The sequence below is a fragment of the Lactuca virosa genome, chromosome 6 (assembly GCF_052849685.1).
Source record: "Lactuca virosa cultivar CGN04683 chromosome 6, Lactuca_virosa_CGN04683_v6, whole genome shotgun sequence".
Classification (NCBI taxonomy): Eukaryota; Viridiplantae; Streptophyta; class Magnoliopsida; order Asterales; family Asteraceae; genus Lactuca; species Lactuca virosa.
Window position 1 is genome coordinate 254964132 of NC_136431.1, and position 6519 is coordinate 254970650.

At 32.9% G+C, this 6519-nt stretch overlaps 1 pseudogene; it reads left to right on the top strand.

The window, feature by feature from the left end:
- Nucleotides 1-1023: 1023 nt before the first annotated feature.
- On the top strand, nt 1024-1121 carry LOC145123171 (small nucleolar RNA R71; annotated as a pseudogene).
- The last annotated feature ends 5398 nt before the right edge of the window (nt 1122-6519 follow it).

Here is a 6519-nt window from a genome sequence, read left to right on the forward strand (position 1 = left end):
AACCTTCGGTTATGATGTCGAGCAGTCAAATTCCATGATATCGAGAGCATCCATAGCCTTAGATTTCGAAGCAGTGAAGTTGAGTTCATCACACAGAGGAATCTTGTTGCAAGGAGTCGATTTGGGATTGTAAGCGGTCGACATAATTACTTGAGTGTATCGAAAACCTGCTTTGATATCAACTAAAGGTTTGTATCCATCGGATACACTTCAAGTATAATAGACAAGAACAAACTAATTAAGCAAATAAAGAACAGAAAAAGTAACGAACACAAAAGAATCAAAAGTTGTCTTTCACCAAAAAGGGGTTGTTTTCACCAAGAAAATGGGTTGTCACAAAGACGGGCACCAAGACATTAACATTAGGGTTTCACTCTAATGTTGAATATATACTAAACTATACTAGTATATTAGTTTAATTAATGTATTATATCTAATCTATACTAAGAGTTAGCACCAAAATATCCGATCTGCTATCTATTTATACATATCCGTATAATTACCTAATATACAAAGATTATATAAGATTACTATCTACGCGCTGACGCTGATAAGGCTTGAGGTGTTGGCGCTGATGCTAATGTTGGTGCTGACGCTGGTAGTTAGTGTATAGAGTGTTTGAGTCGTCAGATCATAAGGTATAACCTTACATCATCAAATATATCACCACTTGAATAGCACACTTGAACTTTCTTATTTATGTTCTTGTCCAAATCTCAATCTTTTGTAATGTGGCTCACTACAATGATCACATCCAACTTGAATCGCATGAATTAACTGCCCCATGTTTGTGATCCTCCTATCCATGGTGTCGAGTTTTTCAATAATAGAAGATAGGTTGTCTTGACCCCCATCTCCATTTTATTTTCCTCTATGTATTCCCTTGAATGCTTGGGACACTCGTCATTAAGAGCTTTATTAGTAGTTGTAGCTTTCTTTGTGAAGGGCCCTTGTGAATCGAGAAGTTGCCTTGTACTCACATTTATCCAATCATAAAAAGGTGTAACCTCTTGTTACACATTCAAGTCATGTTGAGGGCAATTTTGTAGCATCACCTTATAGCGCTCCCATGCTTTGTATAACGATTCCCCATCATTTTGTTAGAACTTGTCTATGTTCTTCTCCAATTTAGAAATATTTGAGGGTGGACTAAATTGTTGAATAAATTCCCTCCTTAAATTATCCCATGTTGTGATAGGTCCTGGTGGAAGTGATTTAAGTCAATCCTTTTCCGCGTCCTTTAATGTGACAAGAAGATGTCGTAACATCACCACATCCTAGGTAACATTTGGAATTTTATAATAATTTTCTATCTCGAACACCTCGTCAATGTGCTTTTATGAATCCTTGTGGTTATTCCCAAATAATAGTATGTCCTAGAGCTTCATAAGTATGTTTCCCTTAATCTCAAAGTTTTTTGCAGCTGGAATTTTTAGGTGGCACGAGACTCGGACCAGTACCGTCTTATATACACCGATTGTACTCCTCCATTGTCATAGTTGTTATGTCCCCCAGTGTGTTGTCGGGTTCGCTTGTGTCGTCCTCTCCTGAGTCGCTCTCGGTTTTTGGATTGTAACCTGTTCCTTTCTTGTTTGGAGTTTTTCCGAAAGTTGATACCTCGTTGGATTTGAAACCACTAGTCGATTCGCCTTTCTTTTTGTCCTTTTTGTTGCGGAATTCGGATTTCGGATCATCGAAAGGTGGCACAATTTTAAAGGATGATCCACTAGTCATGTACTATTGAGAAAAACAAAGAAACATGTGTAAAACGAATAAAATGAAATAAATTAAAAACTAAAAGTACGGTTTCCACATCGTAGGAGAAGAATGCCCACGTCGTGTAAACTGTAAACACGGAAAACAAATTCAAACTGAAAAATAACTTTTTGCGCATTTAACCCCACGAAAAGGATCGATTAACTACTAGCAATTAAATTTTAACTAAAAAAATCATTCCATGACAACGTCGCCAAAAAATTGATATGCTATAAAACAATGCTTTAAAATCTATATCTTATCTATTTAACTCCGCTAAAACACAATAAGCAGTGTACCTAGTCGTGCACTAGTAAAGTAGAGTAAGTAAGAGTCGAACACATGGAACATAAATTTAATTAAGAAAACACTACTAATAATTAAAGAAAAAGGATTAAAATTGGATTGGAGAGGGGGGGGGGGGGTATATGGTTTCTTAAGTTTATAAAAACTTAATTAAAACAATCTAGTAAAAACACTTTAAACTAAAGCAAACAACTATAAAATGATTTTTAATCAAGAATTACCAAACTAGAAAAACTTAATTAAAACGATTTGTATAGCTTCTAATCCCCCCTTTTCATATGGTTAATTTCAATCAATGGATTATCATTGTTGGCTTCTAATCCACCCTTTTCATATGGTTAATTTCAATCAATGGATTGTCATTGTTGGTTACCAAATTAGAAGTTATTAGTTATCATGATCAGACTAACTAACATATGTTAATTTATGAATGTTAACCCTAATGATCATGCAAGTTCAGTACACAAAATTGATTTTAAGATATACTTGGATTATGAATGAATAGATCTAAGAATTATTTTTCTATGATCAATATAAACAATCAACCACTTATTATGATGTAAAAATACTCTCTAAAACAGTTAAGCTACTAACTTTATTACATATACTAAAATATGGTCAATCTCTGGCTCTAGAAATTTAATGCTCATAAGCAACTAGGAAAAAAAGTTCATGCAATCAATGACCACTTGACTACACAAACTTGAGGGCAAGGAAATAAATATAGAAACTTTAACATGCTATGATGCGATCTACCAAACACAAGCTAAAACCAACTTCAATAATCCATAAAAGCAAAAATTAACACATGTTATTAGGGTTCATTTAATTGAAACAAAAGTAAAGGGTTGTTAGCCCATGATTACAGAATAAACACTCATAATCATAATTTAAACTAGGTTAAACATAGTAAATCTAGGCAAATAGAGTAATTAATGATGAATCTTTACTTCAATATCTCTAACTCTTGTTCTCCAATCGAAATCATATCTCCAAGGGTTCTTGGTCGCTTTAGGTTGAAGAAAACAACAACTCTCTATGCATGCGCTAAAACATCTGACCTATAAATCAATATTTATACTTGGCAAATTACAACTTCCACGTCGTGGCCAAATAGTCGCCGCGCCATGGAAATCATTCCAGACGCATATTCCTCAAGTTTCGTTAATGGTCAGTCGAGAAGGTTCTAAAAGCCATGTCGTGGGTCAGGAGATGCCACACCATGGGTTTCTTCTTTTGTGCATAATTCTTCTCTTCTTCTTCTTCTTGATGCAAGCCTCATCCTCCAAGTTTCCAGCTTTGCTCCGTTTTAGTCCTTTTTCATGAGAATTTCCTTCTTTGGCTATAAAACAGAATTTATACTTTATAAGTATGAAATATCTTTGTATTAAACCAAAATATAACTAAATGTATTGAAATAATGCATATATATATATATATATATATATATATATATATATATACACACACACACACACACACACCAATATCATAAATCATTAAATACTAAAACAAAAATGACAAAATTAGAGTCTAAAATCATGTACAAACACTAAAATACACGTTGAAAAACCGCATGCCAATCCAACTTCAAACGAATTAGATAATCGCGTTTTTAAAATTTTCACATAATACAAAAAATAAGCTGAAAAACTGAAACTTTCCGAGTTTGATATCCCTACTTTGAGTGACTGTAACTCAATGAATATTAACCCAAAAATGATAAAATTATTGTCTAAATTCATTTATAAACTCTAAACTACACACTGCAAAAAACTGCATGTCAATCTGATTTCAAACGAATGAGATGTGCATCTTTTAAATTTTATACAGAAACCGGTTCAGCCCTAAATTCAGTTCCGGTTCCTAAAACCGGTTTGTCCGGATCCGACGGGCCCAAACCCGGATTACCCAAAATCTAAGTAAAGTCATTCTTTAAACTTGAAACTTGGACCAGTTCTACATATTTTGGTTTTAACTATTCAGGTTCCGGTTCCGGTTCGGGTCCGGTTTTCCAATTTTAAATTGCATTCCTAGTCCACTTTCTACATGAACATAGATGTATGTTTGTATCAATGACAACGTTTTTATTATGTTCATGTACATACAAAAAATTGATATTCCATAAGAAAAACAGTTCACATTAATGAACGTGTAACTCTCATATTTAATTTATTCTCTACCCATATGATGAGATGCCTTTTAAGTTACGCTGCAAGAAATTAAAACATATATTTTATTCATACATGTGAATGAAATTGGTAATATATATTTACATTTTATGTTTACCTCCCATATGTCGACATTTATAAGGCCAATCTTACATCATGCGCGTGAAAAATCAAAATAGCACGATAATGGGTTATTTTTGGGCATGTTTGGATAATGTGTTGATGGACTCGACAAAATTAGACATCATTACTTTATAATGTATGATAGGAAAGTATGCTTTCATCTAGTTTCTTACATGTATTAAGTACTAGACTTCATAACTCCATTATATTTTCAAGGAGTTCAGATTGCTTGTACTTTTTGCATGTTTTCGAAAAAATATTATTTATAGTCTTATTCTTTTTCGGCTTCAACTGTAGGTTCATAGAGATATGGAGGTAGCAAAGGTAGTGGATCACGTGTTGAAAGATTGTTCTAATGGCGAGTTGATTGGATCCATACATGAAATTATGACCAAATTATCAGTGTAACTGATGCATCCCAATAACATCGTCATAAAGTAGAAGCGACCTTCCTAGAATCCATCATAACTGATGCTAAAGGGAGTTTTTGGTTATTATCATCAATAGAAATTGAAAAAAACATGTTTTCAATGTACTTTCCTTTTGAATTTGTGTCTTTTATAATATTCAGTAGGCACATATGATTCTTGAACATCTAGATACGCAAATGATAGAGGTTATAATACCTCATATCGATAAAGTCTTTAAACATGATGATGTTAATGCATTTATATCTTACCACATAGCTAAGGGCGATAAGAAATCATTGAAACCGATCTTGGTCATCTGTCTAAGTATGGGTTACGGTGTCTGGATTTCCCAAATCTAGTTTGTAACAATACATTAGGAGTCTTGAAAACGACTCTTCATATGTACCTTTCAATACGTCTATTGCACAATTCTTTGCATGCTAAACTTGAGAGTAGGAAGCGTGTCCAGCCTTAAATATTCGAAGTTGGAATAACTTTTTATATTTAACTTCGATTGACTCAATATGCTATTCATAGTCTTCATAAGGACATATGGCCTCACACATGCTTTTGCGTGACTGTATCATCTTATATTGAAATCCGTATTCAATACATTTTAACTTTTAACCTAATATGAGCTCCAACATTGCTTTATCCTTAAACATCTATGGACATGAAACATGTGTGGTAGGCTCATACATTAGTGTTACTATAAGCTTAATATATGGTTATGGGTTTAAGCAACAGGTGATGCATAAAGCAAAATCATTGTTATGCTCATAGCAATTATCTTCCTTTTTTATATTATAATTAAGACAATCCATTCAACTTCATCAACTGAATTTCTAACAATGTTTTTCTATTATGATATATCTTTAGAGTAATCATAATTATCCTATAACATAAATGGTTTTATGTTAGTATCATGTGTATGATTTATATTTATAAATATTCATATCTTGTTTATGGTTAACATATTCAAGAATGGTGGTGTGGGAAACCATTATATTCAGAACTTCATTGCTTCCAACTGTTGATCCTGTTCAACCAGATTCTCTAACACTTGATCGGTATCCACCAGATCTCATGCTACCTGAACAATATGCAATAATATCAACAACATACAACATACGAGTATGTTGATACGGACCAAACAATATCTAAATAATAATTTACCTCCCCATCATCATTTAAATTGAAAAATATGCCAAAAGTCGGATATTTATAGGAAAATCTGATCTGAATATCCATTATATGTAATTTCCTAGAAACCAAACCAATCAACCTCGTATAGTTTATACCCGCATGGAGAAAAAATATGTGATAGATGTTAACATCAGCTAGCACCATCGACATTCTCCCACATATCTCTACCACAAAAGCGGTACGATAATACTATTGTTTTGTGAATTCACGATGAGTTAAAAATACAAGAAGCTAAAGATGATTGATTATTATATTGAGAGTATAAACCTAATAGAAGAAAACCAAAATAGCAAGTCCCTTCGTTAGATATTTTTCATTAAACTAAATACAATTGCTTCACGTAAATTTATGTTAATCATGAATTGTGAAGCATTTGCATACAAAAGATAATACTTTGTTAATATCACCTGAATATTGTTATAAACAGTACTAATGAGGAATATTTAAACTTACAACGGTAGCATTAATTTAAAATTTATTAAAATATTTAAAAAGAATTATGTGCGGCGTCCTATATATCGACTTTTAGGGGAGCTGCAACATGGCCA